The sequence below is a fragment of the Carassius carassius genome, chromosome 15, assembly GCF_963082965.1.
Source record: "Carassius carassius chromosome 15, fCarCar2.1, whole genome shotgun sequence".
NCBI lineage: Eukaryota > Metazoa > Chordata > Actinopteri > Cypriniformes > Cyprinidae > Carassius > Carassius carassius.
The window spans coordinates 22,957,871-22,980,163 of NC_081769.1; the positions used below are offsets into that span (position 1 = coordinate 22,957,871).

At 36.6% G+C, this 22,293-nt stretch overlaps 1 long non-coding RNA gene and 1 pseudogene across 2 annotated transcripts; both read right to left on the minus strand.

Moving 5' to 3' along the window:
- Nucleotides 1-3,880: 3,880 nt before the first annotated feature.
- Nucleotides 3,881-4,298, minus strand: LOC132158584 (uncharacterized). 2 transcript variants are annotated; one of them, XR_009437698.1, is made up of 3 exons: nucleotides 4,275-4,298; nucleotides 3,991-4,093; nucleotides 3,881-3,912 (listed from the first exon to the last, which is right to left on the minus strand). It is a non-coding gene; the product is annotated as an uncharacterized LOC132158584 (long non-coding RNA). The 2 variants fall into 2 exon arrangements; XR_009437699.1 differs by having other exon boundaries at nucleotides 3,968-4,093.
- Nucleotides 4,299-4,428: 130 nt separating this feature from the next.
- Nucleotides 4,429-22,293, minus strand: part of LOC132157929 (maestro heat-like repeat-containing protein family member 1) — a 32,211-nt pseudogene continuing 14,346 nt past the window's right edge.

Below are 22,293 nucleotides of genomic sequence, written 5' to 3' on the forward strand. Positions count from 1 at the left end.
AGCAACTGAATTAATAACAGGAGAGAGTTATTCACAACCTGAATCATCAGGCATATAAGATGATGGAGGACGCTTTAAAAGTTCATGTATCCCATGTGCGCCAGTTTCTCTCTCTGTCTCTCTCTCTCTCTCACACACACACACACACACACACACACAAACCTTTCCCCATTTTCTGCCTATTTTTTAGTTTGAGGGATGTGCACAATGAAACCGTTATCAAACTTCAAACAAATGAAGGCTAATCTTGCTGCTATAGCCGGCAGAATAGGTGGAGAGAGTCAATAGACGTGAGCCGAAAGGCAAGATCAGCTTGATTAGGGAGAAGGACGGCCAGCGCATCCAACAGAGAAAATTACCCTCAGGTACACACCACGTGTCCACAGTCACAATCTCATGTAGTCCTGCCTCTAATCTTTCAAACACCTTCATTAAGGATTAAAAGGCCTTTCTATTTGCTTGCAAATGTAATGTGATTTTGAAAATCAGAATCTAATCAAGGTAGCTTTGACCTTTTGGTCCAGTAGAATTATTGTTGGATGAGCAATCTCATTGAGTTAGGCCGGTCATTTATGTTGTTAGTCAGCTTTTAATGCTGGAAGTGTCAAGGGGCTTCTTTAAGACAAATTGTGGCGGCCTCTTGTGGCCAACTACGGAAGTGAAATACACATGGTTTGCTCCACAGTACGGAAAAGTGCTGTTGCGATTCCATAAACGATCTAATATCAGATGCTATTATCATGATACTTTTATATAAATTTTAATGAACTAATACCATGGTATTTACACAGTTTTCCAATGCACAAGGACGTGGTATAGCTTATTGTGAAAATAGTCAATGTAGTTCGGTAACAGTTTCTTAATTCGTTGTTAATACGGTTATCCAACAATAAAAATATTAAAGTCGTAATTTAAAGATCCTCTATAGACCTCACGGTAGCAAAGGATAAAAGTACAGTGCGTTCAATGGGGTCAAGAACACCATCAAATTTTTGAAAGTTGTGAACATTTTGTAAACACATATAGGCCCATCCCTCATAGCTTCGTTTAAAAATTTAAAAAGATTAAAACCCTTTATAAAACGTCGTGCATTTTATATATTTTACAAAAGCTAAAAGGCCAATCATTGTACCTAGTCATTTACCCCTAAACGGTATGCATAATTGCCTTAAAGGTATAGGCCTACGTAATAGTACATTTTTGAATGTGCCCCAGAGACCGCATACAGTACATATTTGCTAGAATATTTGCTACTATTTATTTATTTTATAGATAATAAATATAGATAATTATATTTTAGTTTGATTTTCTATATAATTTTCAGAACTCATCAATTAAACCAACATGACAGTTCTCATGTATAATAACTTTAATGATTCAGTTGTACATATTCTCATCTCCATCATCCAGATATCACATCTACTACATGATACAAAACAATTTTGTCGAAAAAGGAAACAAAAGACATACAAAAACAAACAAAAGAGAAGATGCAAACATGACACCACGTCCATTACCATGATCGCCCAGCAGAAACCTTCAGTGGCAGTTTGATTGCTCTGAAATCCATCCTAGACACAAACACAATCTTTCTGTGACTTCTCCAGGAATGCATTCCAACATCATTACCACACTGGGTTCCTGAACAAATGGAATAACCGCCACTAATTGCTAAATTCTAAAGTATTTAGATTAATGGTCTGTGCCCTTAGTAAACATTTTAATTTGATTGACTTGTGCTAATACATATTCAACACCCTGAGCAACAAAGGAGTTGTAATGTTTTGTTTTTTTTCTTTTTCCACTTTCTAAACCCAGAGCTTCAGCACTTCTTCATACGCCAAACTGGATCCACTGTTTTGCATAAAACAATTTATAGATAGGCCTATTATGTTCAAAAGTTTGGGGTTGGGAAGATTTTTTACAAATGTTTTTGAAAAGTTTCTTATTCTTGAAATGCTGCGACGTAAAACAGGAATGTTGTGAAATAGTTTTTTATTATTTAAAATAACTATTTTCTATTGTGATATATTTAATGCATCCCTGTTGACTAAAAGTGTTAATTTATTTTAAAATAATAATAATAATAATAATAGTAATAAGACCTAATAGACTGTATACCAAGACAAAACATAATTATATTTCAATATTTCGCACTGGGAGTCACCCCCATGCAGGCCACAAAGGGTTTGCTCCCTAATTCTTTAATGCCAAGATTCATTAAATATTAAAAAGCTGAAAGAATGAAGACTTTGTTAGGCCATTTACATTGAAATAGACCCACTACTCCAATGGTTTAATTTTATGATTTTGTGTTTAAATAGTATCTCACAGAAAATCTAAATTCTCTGATCCTGATTTATTTGTACATATATGTTCAACTACTGTAACTACTCAAACTAATTTTGTCAAAGTAGTTGATTTACCTTTCCATCACTTTTTGTCCAGTTTATTAAGATGAAACATCATGAATTCACTTAATACTATTCATGCTCAAACTCTGTAATAGTGGCCACACTTGTGAATTAACATCCATTTAACAAATAGGCTACAATTTACGAAACAAGACAAGTGCCACAGAAAGGCCAGCACTGGTGTTTCAACTACAGAAGCTTTACAAAATGAGTATGAAATCTTTTAACATAACGCTAGTACAATTTATCTTTTATAAATCTATGTTTTGGCACTGTTTTTGTCTACTTTTATGAATTGGTTGAGAAGGAATCACAATCGAGTTTGTTCCACTGTAGTGCATGAGATACAATCAGAAGTCACTAAAACACTATAAATGCTTATTTAAATATCATTTTTGATTGTGGATTTCAGTACAGGAGATTTCAGTTGCAGTTAAAGGCTATAGCAGCTTATGTTAATGCACCTCCCTATTAGGGTGATTTATTGCTGAAGGTTTAGGGTGGTCAATATGACTCAACCTTCTGCTTTTTTACAGGATTAAACTCTTAACTGAGCAGTACATCTGATTTTATTACCAGGAAAACCTTGCAGTGCTGATGTTGGTTTAAAACATATTGATTCATCCTATATATGTTTTTAATGATTTAATGCTTTAAAGTGGTGGTAAACATTCAGCTCGCTAGAGGAATGGTCAAGCAAGTAATATCAGTAATATTAGATGTACTTGCATACAAACTTAAATAAGTCTATTTTTTTAAGGACTCGCGGGTACGTACCTCACATTTAAAACTGCCGCTGGTAAAAAAAACCTGGGCTAGGAAATCACAAACCGTATATATGAGAGTACTTAAAAGTGCTGTAACGTCAATAAATGTTCTCCTTTTTATTCTTCTCTTTTCTTACAGAACTAGTGCACAGTCTTTGGTCAATAATAAAAACCTTTCAAGGCTTATTATAGAACTACAATTTAAAGCTTCCTCTTCATCCAAAGCAAAAAACTTAAAATCGAAGACTAATCTGATTGGCTGCAGAGTGGAGGTAACATCAGTGAAAATGGCTTTCACTCGCACGAGAGGATCTGGATCCTGCAGCAGCATCAACCAGACCTGTGGACAGTAAAAAAAGACATGGATCAAAGAATGAATCAAAGTACATAAATGTAAAACAAATATATATATATATATATATATATATATATAAGTCAAGTAATAACCAAACAAATGCATAGGGGATTTATGGGACAGTTACAACAGCAATATCTTCTACACTGTGTTTGACCAGACAAGTCTCCATTAAAATAGAAGCAAAAATAATAGATTCCTTAGGTCCCACGAAACAACAAATGTAGCAGAATAACAAGGATGTGCTGTCCTTGCTTAAATACTGTATATCTCTTGACTGCAGATATTATTATAGAAATGCTGTACCTACCCTTGGTTACTGATCCCATATTCATATGGGAGAAATGCTCATCAGGAAGGTTCCCAAGCAAAAACCCTAAGAATTCACACAGACAAAAAAAATAAAATAAAAATTGTTACAAACAAAAAACAGTAGGATTTTTTTTTTTTTTACCAATAAACATGGCAGCACTGGCTCTGATCTCAGCCCAGTTACTCTTGAAGAACTGAATGACTGTGATGGGGTAGAAGTTCAGCATGCCTGGAAAATCCTGGATCTTTGACAAAAACACATATTTATTAGTTCTGGTTTTATAAACTTAAAGTGCATGGAACCGTAAAAACATTGAGTATTAAAAAAGGAAAAGTGGTTATGATATTCTCAATAAAAGGGAATCTCTGAACTCATAAGCAGACTCAGCTATTCTATGTGTGTTTTTATAATAAAAGGCTCCATACTAGGTATTTGGTGAGGTCATTAATTTAATTTTATTTAATATGTATTTTTTCTATTAATTATTTATGTCTTCCCATCATGCCTTATAAAGGGGTTCAAAATACAGAACACACATAAAAAAGTTTTTGGTAATTGTTTTATAATTGTTTCATAAATTATTGGATTTGTGCCTTTTTGTGTTTTAAAAAAATGTTATACAAATACAAGATCATCTTAAAGAAGTAGCATAAATACTAATTATAGCTGGAAATTGTAACTTTATAATTGTGATTTAAACATTCCTGTCTTCTTTCAAGACCCTCACATTCTCCAGGAAGGGTTTTATCTTCATGAAGATGTAAACCACAGTTAGTTGGACGTTCTTTTGGTCCAGGTAAAGCAGTATCTTGGACATTCCAGACATGGCCTCCAGCGTGATGAGTTTCCCTGGATCATCCTTTTCTTCCATACCTGAACTCATGGCTGCTAAAAGCTCCTTTGCATATTTATTCACCTAAATGGGAACAGAGGCAGTGAGATTAACATTTAGCAACATACAATTACATGCTGAACTGACTGCTTTTGTTACAACACTGTTGTAAGTAACTTAACTACAGAGAGAAGACATAAAATGCAAAGAATTGCTCCTTTCAGGCAGCATTTCAGAATACAGACAATTTTCTGCACACATCCTTACTGATTGCTGCATAAACAAGTTGCCATGTGTCTCAAACTGTTGCCAAGAATCACTGCCCAGGAAATCAATTAAGACTCTTTATCCAATGAGTGTTTTCAGATGTCAAGCGGAGCATCTATACCTTTTCAGGTGAGCCCACCGCAATGTTCCCCAGGCCTCAGACCGCCAGCATCCGAACCGTACCACAGGTGTCAAGTTATTCTTTCCATCATGTTGTTCATCAGCATGTCCAAAATCATCAGTTCAGTCACTACGTGGTGGTTCAGAAGCTTGGAGGAATAAACAAATAAATCTTGAACCGCTATGAGGAGTACACATTAATACAGGGGTGAAAAGGTTCCGGTAAAAAAAAAAAAGACCTGTCTGGTTCATCAGCCACAGTATGGTACATTGCTGCTGCACGGTTCATTTCGGATCTAACAACATCTTGGCAAATATTAATATTAGCACATACACTCGTATTGGACTTGTAAGGGGTGAAGATACAACAACATGTCAAAGCTTTTGGTTATCAATTGTAAAATGAGGTTGCCATTATTATAATCTAGAAATTTAATGAAATGAAACTTATTATTATTATTATCATCATCATTAATTGTTTTCTAGATTGCATTGTTTGTAAACAAAAAAACATTCTATAAGCTACAATTCAAATATCAAGTAAGATTTTTTTTTATGTTTTTGAAAGAAATTTCTTATGCTCACTATTTAATCAGAAATACAGTACAAATAGTAATACTGTTATAAACTACTAAAATTTCTAATAACGGTTTTCTATTTGAATATATTTTAAAATGAAATGTATTCCTGATTAGAATATTCTAATGACTATGACAGTTTCCACAAAATTCAGGATTCTCATAAAGTTTAAATGAACAATTTATTCAAAATAGAAATATTTATATTTGTTTCTTTTGATGAATTTATTGCATCTCTGCTAAATTGAAATATATACAGTACCATGAGATATCTGAACAATTACACTTATAAAAAAATGGAACAATCTGTGCTCTTGCGAAATAATTTGTCTTTAGTAATTCATGGTTAATAAACTTTGAACTAAGACCATTAACTAAAATCAAATTAAAATAAAGTGCTCTCACCTCGGAGAAGAATGCTGTGACTGTGATCCTCTGGCACTCATAAATATTACAGAGAGAAGGACACAGACTTTCCACAATGGCAGGGAGTCTTGGACCAGCATGCTTTGCCATTGCTCTGTTAGAAAGAATAGCTTCTTCAAAATGAAGTATTGTAGAAGATCACACTTAATCTTACCACAATGGGATAGAAAGCAGCATGTTAGCTCCAAACTCTTACATTTACAGGTACAATTTCCACAAGTACACTGCATGAGACCATGCACATTTACGAGAGCTTGAAATTGATGTGTGGTGCTCTCAAAATATTGTAATAAAAACACATCATGAGTCCTCAAGAACAATTCTACTGCCATACACATCTTCTTTAACGAAGTAGAACAAGTAGAAAAGTTTGCAAACAACAGACAGTAACAAGATGACTTGAGGATGACAGAGGACAGGTGTATGTACCTGGAGAGCAGAGTGACTCCTGTTGTGTGCTGCTGCGGGTCCTTCATCTTGTCCCAAGCTCCCTCCTGATCTAATGGTTTCACGACAGCGTCCGGCTGAGCTCGACCCAGCAGGATCCGCAGGGCCTCCACTGCCACCCTGAGCACACAGCAAAGAGAAACACAGATGTCTCATTAACTCGGAGCTCAGCGATGTCTGCATGGGTAGCTACACTCAAATTCACCATCCGACCCAAAATGTAACTTCAGTTATCGATCTGACTAATCAACACATAGGCAGAACGAATCATTAATTATAAAAATTGAGTTACCTAAATTATTCTATATTCCATATTTATGCCACTCACCAACACACATCAAAATTTGCAACATTAATTTTGTTGGTTGTTTTGCGGTCTAAAATGATGCTGTTGCTGTTGAGATCTTTAGGTAGCTGAACTCCCACACTGGAGCCCAAGCGCACTAGAAGAGCACTGAAGAGCTTTGGAAATAGATACACCACGGCATCAGCTGACTGGCCGTTCAGCATCATCTCACGCAGGGCACAGGTCATCTACAAAACAGTGCATTACAATAGAAAATCATTAACTATTAATCAAAACAGTTTTCCCAACAAAACTCGCCCTAATGCTACTCAAATCACATTTTGAGGAAGGTCCACCAGTAAAAAATTGCATTCCGGTTGGGTGAAATACACGTTTTTGGCAGGGTTCCCTTTATAAAATTCGCATTCCATGGGCTAAATATCACAATATTGGGGACGCTTCCACCTGCGGACATGAAAATCAACCCGCAGCAACAGTGTTTAGGCCAAATCTGCGGGAAAAGCCTAGACTTGGCAACCATTGATATGACCAATTTTTTTCTTCTTTTTTTTTTAAATAAATTATTTCTGTTATTCAGCATGGACACATTAGATTGATTAAAATAAAATGAAAGACATGTTTAGAAATGTTTTCCAAGCACCAAATCAGCATATCAGAATGATTTCTGAAGGATCATGTGATACTGAAAGCTGGAGTAATGCTGAAAATTCAGCTTCCGACATATTCTTGCCAACATATGAATAAATTACATTATTTCAAAATAGAAACCAGTTATTTACATTGTAATAACATTGTTGCATAATATTACTGTTCTCATCTATTTCTGATCAAATAAATGCAGTCTTGCATACAGACTCCAAAAATATGAACAGTAGTGTAAGCCATTTAAAATAGCATTAAAAATTAATAAATGGAACAAAAAAGTTGTAAAATTTTAAACCATTTCCTAACTAATGTAACAGTAAAGAATCTAGCAATTAATTGTTTTCATTAGCATATGTTTTAACAAGCTCTGAAAGTCAATGGCATTGCGTGTCAAGATATTTACAAAAACACATGGTTTTTATTTTTGACGTGTTCAGATGGGAAGTCCCTCTAACTGAATCGTCTTTGTAGTCCAGTGAAAAGCCTGAAAAATGAAAGAGCAAAGACCCTTTGCTAAGTATATCAGCATTACATAACACATCATATAATATTGAGATTTGCAATCTGAAGCTCACCCTAGGTTAGACAAAACTGAGTTGTGCTATGAAAAACTGGGCAGTACCTTCATAGCGCAGCTGAATGTACATTAGTCTATAGACGCAGTCTATGGCTGCCCGTCGCATTTCTCAGGGTTTGGGTCTGTGCACCGTGGGACCAGGCGCCCCACAAGAGCTCCCAAATTATGGAATGTCACAAGATTCTGGACAGAGAGAAAGAATGAAAGAGAAAGATTCATAAGCACCGAGCTTGAGATCTAATAAGATTTTAACTACATTTGTTTCCCAAAGCACATATTTCATTAATCATTGCCTTGAGGAAACCAAAACATCTTTTAGGAAGAGCAAAATAAATGATCCTATGTAACATTTCAGCTTGGGAGAAATAATAAAATAATAGGTGTTGAAAGTGAATGCACTCACAGTTATTTTTGGTAACAATCTACAAATAACCAGAAGACATTTTTTTAACCAAGAAAGTAACACTTTAACTGTTAAATTTAAATTCTATATTTTATTAAATAACTGCTTTAATGATTACTTAAAATAACTTAATATCTGTAACCTATATCTTTTAATTATAGTATATTCAAATTACTTTTCTACAAACAAAACCCTTTCCTTGCTCATGTGGTGCACAAGTACTGTAAAACAAGCTGTTCTGGGGATTTTAGAGATGCTTAAAATGTAACAATAATACGAGTATGTCAACACAGTAACACATAATCCTTCAAAATAATCCTTTCCCAATTCTAAGAATATTACTAGTTACTGCATTATGGATGCTATAGATGTGCATGTAATATACAAACACATACAGTATGTGTCAATGATAGGGGTGTAACGGTACGTGTGTTCGTACCGGACCGTTTCGGTACAGGGCTCTCGGTACGGTGCACGTGTGTACCGAATGACAGAATGCAATATTTTGTGTGCGGAACATAAGTACATTTTCGTGTTTCCAAACGAACATATTAAGTGGCGGAAGTCTCTGCGTTCAGCGCAAATCCCGCCCTACAGCTGATTCTAAGGCCGGTGAGACACTGGCTGCATGGCGTTTCTGCTGCGTGTCAGGAGCGTGACGGCTGCTTCGCGTTTTCTGTGTCTTTACACACCAGAATCTTGCCTGACGCAGCGCTGGGGTGCTGCTGCTACTGTAGGTGACATAGAGGGAGACCGCCGACAGACCAGGATCTTGTCTTCATGACGACAATATAAACTTTTTTTTACACACCTACAACTACGCCTACTGATAAAGGACACCGTCAACAGTATTGACCGCAAAATATACCATGTTTGACAGGTGCAATATTTGAGAAATCGATAATTATTTATTTATTTTTTTAATTACATTTATATCTGAATTTATCTCAACCTATAGACTTTCAAACATCAAAATGTCATGAATTAATATGTATTTGTGTATAAAATGACATATAAACATATTTTCCTATTATATTTTGCCTGGAAAAGCTTCGAACACGCGCGCGTGTCGTGTGAAAAATAGGCGTCTGTTCTATTTCTAGAACTTTTTTGTCTCAGCTGCGTGGCGTGTACGTTTTTAATTCGGCTCCCATGTTAACAGGATAGAGCTTGCAGACTGCCTGGGTGAGACGCGCGTCTCAGGCGTGGCTCGAGCAGTGCGGAAAACGCGTGCATGCTAGAAATAGAACCGACGCCTATTTTTCACGCGACACGCAAGCGTGTTGGAAGCATTTCTAGGCAAAACAGAATAGGAAAATATTTTATATGTAATTTTGTACACAAATACATATTAATTCATGACATTTTGATGTTTGAAAGTCTATAGGTTGACATAAATTCAGATATAAATGTAATTTAAAAAATAAATTAATAATTATCGATTTTCAAATATTGCACCTGTCAAACATAGTCTATTTTGCGGTCAATACTGTTGACGGTGTCCTTTATCAGTAGGCTTTATATTTATGCTCAACATGAAGTATAGATATTGTTGTCATGAAGAAAAGAGCCTGGTCTGTCGGCGGTCTCCCTCTATTGCCGCGTTTCCACCGCAGGAACTTTACCCAGGAACTAGGGACTTTGGCCTGGTACTTGGTGTGTTTCTACCGCAGGAACCAGGAACTAAATAAAGTTCCGGGTTAAAAAAAGCCCCTCAGAAAGTCCCTGCTGGCGAGGTGGTACTTTTTCAAAGTTCCGGAACTTTCGGGGGCTAAACATGCTGATTGGTTGAGTTCAACCACCATTTATTCAGATCAACATTTTCAAAATATTACTGTTATTGTGTCATGAAATGTAATTTTAAAGGTATTTCAGGCGAGAATGTAGTTGTTTAAAACTCAAATCTGTGGTTTATTTAAAAAGACAGCGCCTATTTAAAAATGTGTTTCGCCGATCTCGGAGACGGTGAGCTCCACTCGATCAGCGGGAGATCAGTGTTCATCTATCCGCTGAGAAGCAGCCTCACCTCGGCTAGACCTTCTGATATGTGCCGCTGGCTCTGATGTCTCTTTAGTGGTTAAACATAAAATATAATTCAGCTGCGGGGTAAATCTAACAGGTTTTCTTTGGTCTGTATTCAATTTATCTATATGTTAAAATGAAAATAAAAAAGGCAAGTCTGTATAATATTTCGTTTCATTGCAATGGCTGTATATAACAGGGGTTTTCAAACTGTGGGTCGCGACCCACTCGTGGGTCACGGAATGGAACAAGGTGGGTCGCACAAAGTCACTTGGCTGCAGCTAATTTTGCGTTTCAATGACACACAGACACTAACACAGTTCAGTCTAGGGCTGCACGAATGTGACGAGTGGGGCGGGGCCTAGTGCCATGGGAACAGAGCTAGGCCGGTGGAGTGATTGGGAAATGAGCAACACTCACCGGTCTCAAGAACCACGGAGGAGATCGGAAAGATACAAAAGAGGAGCGATGACAGTGAAGGACGAGAGAGGACCAGGCCTGGGTTTTATTTTGTGTTTGTTTTTTATTTGTGCACGGCAGTCATCCGAGAGGGGCTGTCGCGCTGTTTTGTGTTTATTTGGTTATTAAAACTTTGTTTGATTGTCCGCCGGTTCCCACCTCTTTCCACGAAGGAGTCATCGAGGCAGTGGGCTGGAGTGAGTTCGCCCCCCCCCCCCACCCCCCCCCCCCCCGGCAACTCACTCCAGCCCACCACATCGAGCACCCTCGGCGGCAGACTCCTTCGCCCTGCTCGATGGCACTGCGGATTCACCCCAGCGGCGAAGGATCTTCGGCAGCGCGCCCCTCCTTCCTCCCTGGCTTCGGCACCAGTGTAAAACATTAAAATCTTCACAATCACAGGAAGAAGGAGGCGGGAACTGGGAACCCACTCATCACAACGATATAGCCCACCAACATTAATAATGAACTGCAATATCCTTAGTGTGATTTTCAAATTGCAATTAAGTCCGTGTGCGTTGCGTGTTTTGAAGGTCTCAGAGCAATGTCATTAAAAGGTTCAATCGGTCTTTTTTTACCTATTTCACAATTATTTTAATCTCCAAACTGTTTTAGATAGTTCTGCTTTGCTTCTTATGCTTTTCTAAAAAAGTGTTGGATTGTGCTCCGTTCTCGCCGACACACACGGAAGGATCATGAATGCAACAAAACACAGCAGCGCAGATCACACTTCACTGGAGTGAGCCTGCTTCACGTTTTTATGGACACTACATATTTTAACGCCAGTAAACAAAAATTAAAACTTGTAAATTTGTAGTGAAATTTTCAGTTGTACTCTAAAATAAAATGGTTATTTTTCTTAAATACTTAATTTCTGTCATAAAAATTTTAAGTAAGATTAGGTTTAAAGTAATTTCACTCGTTGTTTTTTTTTTTTTTTAATATTTTGGTGGGTCGTGAAATATATTACACTTGTCTAGGTGGGTCGTGGAATGGAAAAGTTTGGGAACCACTGGTATATAACATTACACATATCCCTGAACTAAGTACATTTCTGCAGTTGTTATTATGTTTAAATGAAAACGAAAGGAGGCAGTGGTATTTTATATCCTATTTCGTTTTATTGTAAATATACTGAGGGGAAAATTGCAGTAGCCAAAGCGATCTGAGTTCACGCAGCATTGGTTGAGTTCAAACACCATTTATTCGGATCATTTTCAAACATTACTGTTATTGTGTCATGAAATGTAATTTTAAAAGTATTTCAGACGAGAATGTAGTTGTTTAAAACTCAAATCTGTGGTTTATTTATAAAGACAGCGCCTATTTAAAAATGTGTTTTGCCGATCTCATAGACGGTGAGCTCCACTCGATCAGCGGGAGCTCAGTCCTCATGTATCCGCAGAGAGCAGCCTCACTTCGGCTAGACCTTCTGATATGTGCCGCTGGCTCTGATGTCTCTTTAGTGGTTAAAACATAACATATAATTCAGCTGCAGGGGAAATCTAACAGGTTTTCTTTGGTCTGTATTCAATTTATCTATATGTTAAAATGAAATTAAAAAAGGCAAATTTATATAATATTTCGTTTCATTGTAATGGCTGCATATACACATATCCCTGAACTAAGTACATTTCTGCAGCTGTTATTATGCTTAAATGAAAACCAAAGGAGGCAGTGGTATTTGATATCCTATTTCGTTTTATTGTAAATATACAGAGAGGAAAATTACAGGATTCGCGTCGTCGCGGACATCACACTTCCAAGTCGAATGCACAAAGCCTGAACTACCAAGGATGCACGTCCAAAATCAGCGTCCTTTTTTTTTTTTTTTTTTTTTTTAATCAGCGGTACTTTGTATTGAGAAACGCGCGCAGACCTACGTCACCAGTCTATTTGCCTAATCTACCCGGTACTTTACACCGCAGTGGAAACGCAGAAAACAACAGGTCTGGGGGGAAAAAAAGTTCCTGGTACAAATGTTCCGGGTAATTTCAGTGGAAACGCGGCATAAGTCACCTACAGCAGCAGGCACGGTTCTGGTGAAGCAGGCCTACAAGCTGGGATTGGTAATGCTGCACTGTAATCATAGTTATTTATTTATATTTTTCATTATATTTTATTATATGATTATTTTATTTAGTGGAGAACTTTGCAGCAGTATTTTATTTCTTATTCTTTTTTTATTTTATATATATTTTATTAAAAAGTATTTTAAAAAGAAGTGTATAGTAATAAACAACCTGCAGTTTAATGTTTGCATTTCTTTCCCTTACTGTACCGAAAATGAACCGTACCGTGACTTTAAAACCGAGGTAGTACCAAACCGTGATTTTTGCGTACCGTTACACCCCTAGTCAATGACCTTCACACTGAGATTGTCCAAGTAGAACTGCAGTAACTCTGCTGTGGTCTTTACTGCCCTCTCCCGCTCATGGTCTTTTCCTGAGCTCAGCCAGCTTTCTATATGCTGGAAAGTGCAAAAGCACTCAATAAATGGGGCTCAGACAAAGGGACTGCAAAATGGCAAGTAACTGATGGTTTCTTCTTTACCTTAAACACAGACTGCAGACAGACAGGACTCAAGTCTCTGGCTAGCACATTCCTCAGCAATTCATGAAGAGCATCAAAAGTATCTGAATATAAGACCTGAGGGAAAACGCATTGCAGTAAAAAAAACATAATTCCTGTTTAAAGCTTACAGGACAGAGTACTAATGTTTCACATGCATGCGTAGATACACGCATATTTTATTCTGACCTCTCTTTGCTGTGTCCACAGTAGGAAGCCCATAAACTCCATTCAAACGTGTTTTTAACAAGTCAAAGATTTCATTTTCTGTTAAAGGAGGATCTAAGTTTCTGAAGACTGGAGTCAAGTTCTTAACAGAGTGTGGCACTGCATCGCAATGGACAAAGATGCCAGTTTAGCATACGTTTACAAATCTTTTAAAAATGCATGAACACAGTAGTGAAGATGAACATAAGAAAGATTTCAAATGGTAGGATACATGAGGTTGACACATGTGGTCAATACAAGATAGCGAACAGGGGTACGCATGACATTTGATGGTTCAGCTTTTATGAAATCCTGCAGGTAAATAACAGACAAACGCCAAATAAGTCTGCATACCATTATGAAAATGATCTGAGATTTAAAGCAAACAATCAAACATTTTCTTACATTGAAAACACATACAGTTCTGTATATTAAAAACTGAATGATCTTCATATCAAACCTCTCACCATCATAACGCCCATCAACTCTTGTTTGCGGGAGAACAGGAAGCCCTGTTTACGAACACTTTTGCTGATGGCCTCGGCGATGAGTCCGACACTATGAATGAGACTGAGCTTCATAGTCAGGTCCTACGAAGTACCCATAAACATTCATACACACAAACACATATAAAGAGATGCAAACACACGCTCAAACTATGCGCAATGAAACAGAGCAAATGTCAATCAAACAGCAAAGGCAAATCAAGACCTGGAATTAGGAAAGTATTTCCTGGTCACAGCATGCTCATTATAAAGTCATTTATTTTAATTTATTTAGTGCTATAAGAGATGAAAATCACAATCTTTGACAATATAATTGTGATTCGATAGAAAAAGTTGAAATGATGAATCAAGCCACCTATAAAATCCACAAAAGCCAGAAAACCAAGACACCGTGACGCTGTAGTAAGACAAAGGTTATCAGGTTAGTGAGCCCTTTTTGAACTCCTCAAAAACATTGCACTTTTACTTAGTAGTGTAAAGATAGTTTTAAATGTCATCTTTATTTTAAACTCTAATATAACACAACAGACCTTTTAAAAAGATCCAAAATAAATAGGAAGAGCTTATAAATGCTTTTTCAAATCCATCTCAGGGTCATAAAGAGATAGCTGAGAGGTTTATGAACTTTTTTGAGAAGCTCAAAAGGTTATACTGTAAAGATTTTGATTGCAGCATCAAGACTGAAGAGAAAGTGAGTTAGTGAAGTCAGCCAAGTATGGTGACCCATACTCAGAATTTGTGCTCTGCATTTAACCCATCCGAAGTGCACACACACAGAGCAGTGAACACACACACACACACTGTGAGCACACACCCGGAGCAGTGGGCAGCCATTTATGCTGCGGCGCCCGGGGAGCAGTTGGGGGTTCAATGCCTTGCTCAAGGGCACCTAAGTCGTGGTATTGAGGGTGGAGAGAGAACTGTACATGCACTCCCCCCACCCACAATTCCTGCCGGCCCGGGACTCGAACTCACAACCTTTCGATTGGGAGTCCGACTCTCTAACCATTAGGCCACGACTTCCCCTAAAGTTTAAAGTTTAAAGGTCAGAGGTGAGAGAAGGTCCTTGTGATCACTTCCCATCACGGTACCTTGGTCTCTACTTTAATTCCCAGAACCTGTGCAACAATAAAAGTAATGATGCAATGTAATTCACAAGCATTAAAGATAATTTTTATTTAACAACAAAATGCACTTTAAGAACAATGAATTAAGTGAATCTTCAGATCATCTCAGTTTAAGAAAATTCTCCTAAAATCCCCCAAAAAACAAGACAAACTCAACTTTGATATTCAAAATGGACTGCAGAATGTTAAAACAAAATGAGTTACATGGCTCCCTAACAGTGAAATTATTTTAAATTGCACAATTACATTATGAATATTGATGAGGTATGATTCAGCACTCAAATAGAATTAATGATCCTTGTCGTTAAAAATCATTTAGATCAAACTGTCATAACTGCAGCCACAAAAGCAACCAACTGAATCCTGTCAACAATACACTAGGACGTTCAAAGGACTTGTTTAGCAAAACACCTCACAGCAGCAACACATCTTTCTTTTTTGTGCCTCACTGCTGTAACAAACAATGGGAAATTATTAATGTATTAATTCTGATCAAATAAACGGGCTGTTCATCTAACATAATAGAATGTCTACAGAGGCATGACATTTTTTCATTTTTCCAAAAACCTCCACCAAACATCTAATGCAACTGCAAGTCTAGTCATCAGTTTTTTTTGGTTCATTTTTCTCAGAAAAGAGACTATAATTTTTAAAAGTGTAAATATGCTAAAAGTTATTTTTTGTCAGCTTTTATGAGTACACTCTCATGTGGTAACGGACTAAAAAGACTAAAAGACTTCAGAGGAATAAATAAGAAATAGAATTTAGAATACCACTCTGCTTTACCTTGGTGTTGAAGTTCTTGGAGATGTTGTGGAGAATGTCACTATCGATGCGAGTGAGGAGCTTATCTTCTGGAGCGTGCAACGCAACAAAACCATAACACAAAATGAGCATGCTCTTCATTTTCTCCACATCAACATAGTTTTTATCCTGAATGACAAAAAAAAGTGAAACACAACAAGATAAATGTGTAAAATACAGTCTCTGAAGCACTTACGATTTAACAGAACTCTCAACGAAACACTGTGCGCTGTTACATTTTACAATTACCATTATTAAAAACATATAACATGGTAAAACAATCATTTCAAACCAAAATTAAATGTTACAGTTTTTAACAGTGTAATTTGGGAAATAAAAAGATGTTTTAATTTGAATCACGTAAGCAGTACAATGAAGCTCGGCCTACTTTGAGAAGACCAAATATCCCTAGGCTTTCCTGAAGGCGTCAGACTTCCCAAACTCCTCCAGTTTTTCCAGAGTACCATCGAGATGACTGCTGGCACACAGCCCGATTCCCATGGCAACACCCTGCATACCAAATACTGCCTGTTACTTTCATTATTCTTAATTATCACATAGTTTCTATGATTAGAAATAATGTGATATGTGATCTCTTGCAACACTAGGCAGTAGAAAAATTACCTAAATTTGGGGACAGCAATGGATAAGAATGTCCAATTGGTCACCCACCAATGGAGTACCATGTTTTCAACTTGAAACATGCTGCTATTTATTTCCTGAAATAGAAATATTTGACTTATTTTCCGTAAAGAATCTGCAGTCAATTTGCAACTCGATTTAAATAGTTTTCTAATATTTGATTTTTCTTCAAATTTTTGGTGGCAGTGTGGTTAAAATGATGAATCGAGAAACACAATTCCCTAGAGAAGGTTTTGGTGTGCCGTCAGCATGCGGTGCTTCAGCAAGCTGTTTCACTCTCTGTGAGAAGTCATACCTCTTATTTCAGAAGCTAGAAGTGAACTAATAATTGCTCAGAGGCATACCGTTCTTTCGATTGCATCATTGTGACGAGTGTCGATCAAGATCTCCTGCAGCTGTTTCCTTACCAGCTCTTTATTATAGCACTGCTGGAGAATCACACCGATACACCTATACAAAAAACTCTGAGAAAGAAAGAAGAGTTTATCACAAGAAAAAAAAATCTATCGGACTTAGAAAGTTCCTTTTCTGAAATAATAAATCTGGTTTATAGTATGAAAAGGCACAGATGGATTTCCAAACTGACCTTCTCCTCCAGAGCGTTGTTGTAGATAGGAAGGTATCGTGTGGCTTCTACTGCAAGCTGACCAGTCCACTGGCTATCATCAATGGCTGCCAGAGTTTTAGACAGCAGCTTGATCACAAACAGAAAGCAATGTCTGATTAAATACCATAAACTTTGGCCATTAGGACGTTTGCACCTGGTCAATGCTCAACTTTCACTATAGATATAGATATGATTTATTCCTATAGATCTCCTATAACATTTTTAATAACACAAGCCTCTCTTTTTAGCATGATTTATTCATACATGTTACTACAGACCTGAAGTAAAGTTTCTTCCCATTTCTTTTTACCCAGAGAATCTTCTGTTGATTCTGGTTTAAAGACAGAGATAAAATTTCGTCAGAGATGCATTCAAACCACACTCTGGAAAAAGTCAAAGATAATGGGATATCCAAATTTACATTTTTAAAGCTATACCATGTAACTATCTTGGAAGAGTTGTTGAATGTGAAATATGATTTTTCATATTAAAAAATTACTTTGGCTGCATCTTGGAAACATCTGGTTGTCTTGTGAGTCTCTTAGGACAGGTGGTTGTGGTTTTGGAAGACACATGAGAGGTTTCACTGAAACCTCATCATATCAGATGAGCACTCGTTTGACTAAAAACTGACAGAGCGAGGCTTGAGAACCTGTTAAGTATCAGTTACTAGACTAAATAAGGTAACAAGTCATTTTATGTCAGTAAATTTACCTACTTCATTGAAATCTCACAGCAGGTTCAATTAGACAGAGATGAAGTCCAAAATCAGTTTGGAGGTGGCTAGACCTTTGGAATCATCACGAAACTTTGAAAAGTGTAGCTGGATGTTATGACCAATAGGTGGCATGTTCTGGTAGCCTGATGAAGAAAAGCTCTGTACCTAATCCACTACATCACTGTTGTATATTTTAACAAACCTTCAAGATAAGTGACCAGCTTTGGAATCTCTTTTCCCACAGAGGCTCAGCCTTAGGATGAATGTTAGGGCTGATAGCATGGAGCAGACTTAGAGAGGGGGCACCATGTCCCCTCCATCGAAACGGGAACGCAGCATTCACCTGAGGAAAATGGAACATTAATTTTAGATGTTTTACGGTCTGCACTAAGCATAGACTAAATGACATGATGATTCAAAAAAGAGAGTATGAGGAGAAACTCTGCAGGAATTTTTCTGCAGAAAAATTGCAGCAGACTAAAATCTAGACAAAAAAATACTGTTAGCTTGAAATCAATATTTATGTTTAGAAATAGTTTAGATATGGTAGAATTTTTTTTATGTTTTTTATTTTGAAGAACACATCTTTTATGTACAAAATAAGAAATAATCCTGTACAGATTTAGAACAACATGAGGGTGAGTAAATGATGACAATTTTCATTTTTAGGTCAACTATCCTTATTTCATTTCAAATAAAATCTTGCTGACATCAAATTTTTGAATAGTAGTGTATGCAAGTAGCACTGGTATATATAAAAAGGAACAGTGAAATATCCACAGTGACTGTTATTATACAAAAATAATTTATTTACATTTTACCTTACTCATTGCCCAGTTGAAACTTAGGCCAATCTACAGTAAATAAAAAAAAAAAAAAAACAGTGGGAATTTGACATTTACCAAGAGCCTTATCATCGGGATATACTGTGAGGGAAGACTAGAGCCTGCGGGAAGAATGAAGAAACAGAGAAGACGACAGAGAGAGGGGGAGGGAAGACAAGGGTAACCCATTAGTGAAGCCCATGATCCAAAAGCATTACAATTAACGAATAAATAATCACTGAACCTGGGACTTATTTGTCCTACTAGAGTTCAATTTAATCACTGTCAGCGTAAGAAACAATTAGCCTTTGCCCCAAAAACTTTATTCAGTTGATAAATACCACATTTAATTTGACTAATTAGAAACAGACTGAACAGGCAAAGCAAACGACTTGCAATGAAAACAAAACGAAATTTAGTTTCAGGCCAACAGCGGAAAAAAGGGTTTAATAACTGCAGCTGGATTTGCCACACTGCCAAAAAGACAGAAAGTGTGATTCCAGAGTGTCTTTAGGTCAGACAGTGGAAAAACTCTGAGTCTGAGTCTAGGCTCATCAGTGACATCATGTGTGTGTGTCCACACCTTGTGCATTGAAGTTGATGATGAAGTTGGGTTCTTGAGTTGTTTGTTTCTTGTTGGCCAGCAGAATTAAACTCTTGCACAATGGGGTAGCAACGTTGGCATACTGATTTGGGGTCAGGTAGCAAAGCAACATCGGCCACAAAACCTACACAGGAAATAACATCATTTCAGATGTATATGAAGTAAACCAAAGCGACACATATGGGGGTGTTGGTCAATTTAAGACAAAGTGTTAATACCTCCCATCAGGGCCACAATTATTACACTAAAATAAATAATAAAGAATTAATAGCAATAAACATCAATTAAACTTTGTAAAATGTAACATAAAACCATAATCTACTAATAAGAAAATAAATAAGATCATTTTATTTTAATTAATAAAATACATCAAATGTCAAGTGTGACAGGGATTTCTGAGAAATGTCAATTTACGTTTTTATGTTTTTTATTTCACTTTCAATTTTATGATGATTTTCCTTATTCACTTGCAATAACAAAAAATGTAACAACATTTTTTACTGTGTATAGTAGCCTAAGTGAAGTTACTGGTAACTAATACAGTTTTTTTCCCTTTTATAGATAAAATAATTTTTATAGTGGAATTTTGTTCAATATTTTGAGGTCATTTTGAAGTGGAGGTCTTACATTGTTTATTTATAAATATTTTATACTCTATGTATGTATAAATGTGTGTATGTAGATGTGTGTAGATGGATAGATACAAATAAATGTGAATTAAACAGAATAAATCCCACAAAACATAAATCCATATTCACAATAAACTTCATAAAAGTCCAAACTCAGTGCTTTAAAACAACATGTTAACAAGATAGACACAACAAAAGTCTAAATATAGTCTGGCTATATGTACATCTCCTGACATTTTCCTGGTTATCATTCGAATGTGTTTTGGCGGAGGGAATGGAGACAGTCTCATCGGCACATAAACTGTCTTCTTCTGTCTGCGGAGGAGAGATCCCTGTCAACAGCCTGCTGTTGATGTTGGGAGGCTCACAGGAAAAAAGATCTAATATTTCTCTAGACACTCTCTCTTACAAGCGGCAGTGCCGGGCTGGGACTGCTGACTTTGGCTGTGAAAATGATGGACTGTACTGAATGACAGCAAAGCCCATCTTTCACTATGTAAGAGTTTCATTGAGTTGTTTTTAGGATAATAAGATGCATTGCAGATGTGCATGTGCCTGATTTAGGGGCAGCAGGACTGTCACCACTACAGACACTGATTTTCTCCCTAATACCCTTATGAAAATTACCCATGGTTTTATTATAGTAAAAGTGTGGTAACCATGGATTTTTGGCGGACTGATTACTACAAATACCATGCTTAAACAGAGTAGTACAGCAAAACCATGGATTTAACTACAAGTTCACTTGAAAAATGACATGCAATTACAATCAATCATAATGCTGCACAACAGAATAAAACAGAACAAAGGTGATTACTGCACATTTTGAAAGACGAACCATGACTTCATGACCTCATCAAGATGAGGAAAGTATATGCTTGTTTGTACTTATCTGCATACTCACATCAGTCAGGCGGCCCACTGTGGTAGTGAAAAGGTGCAATGTGTTATCACACATGCTACGCAGAGCCTCATTAGTCACTTCCTCTGGGTCTGGAGGTCGCTGTCCTGGCTGTGTGAATATTAACAATTTTAGTATTGTGTCCCACAACCTAGCATAACTAGGGCTAGACTAAAGCCAATAACAGTGCAAAGCTAACTAACTAATGTAAATATTTAAAAACTGAGGTATGAACTGAAATATTGCTCAACATGGACTATGAACTGAATTTAAAAAGCTGAATTGATATTAAACGAATGGACTATAGACAATCTTGCAATGCAATGCATGGGAAATCAAGCAAGGAGATTGGGAACATAAAGAGAAGTTAAATATGATCAGCGAGCAGGATGTTAATTTGCAGTTACAGTCATGTGACACTGCTGATCAGCAGTAAGATAAGAAATGTGTAATTGAGTAAGTGTTGTTTGTACATGGTAAGTGTCTGGTAGAGCACAGTGCTGGATGATGAAACGGACAAGCAGGTCTCCTCCCTCCTAGCTCTGATCACCTGAACCACTCTCTTCTTCACCTGCACAGGCAAACACCATTATTGAAACCTTTCTGAGCACTCACAATGAGCAGTATTACACCAGTATGAGTTTTACATGAAAATAAAAAATAGATCACATATTTATATAACTTTTGGTACTTATATGTACCAGACGTTGAATGTCATATTAAAACTTTTAAACACTTGAAAACAAAAAATGTCATATATTATATCGTGTTTACACTTGTCTGACTTTCACCATAAACTATTCCAAGACAATAAAATAATCAACAGTGTGAAAACATATTTATTCTGCAAAAATCATGAATTTTCAGAAAAAAAAAATGCAACAAATGTGTAATTTTCAAACTGTCCAACACCAAATGACAAACCTATATATTTGTGTACTTGATTACCCAGGTGTCAGTGTAGAACACTTAAGATGATAGATGTGATGTGTGAAGAAAACCAAGAAAAATCAAGATTAAAAAACATCTGTGAACAAAACATTTTCATGTCATTTCAAATTATGCAAGTGTGAATTTAATTGTATTCATTTATACCACATAATCCTATCAAAAGCAATACATAACTTGAGATGTGGTAGCAATGACACTCTAGAAATGTTTTTAATGTTAATAGCTATGTTTCCATCCACCTATTTTTCCATCATCAAACAGCTGCATTCC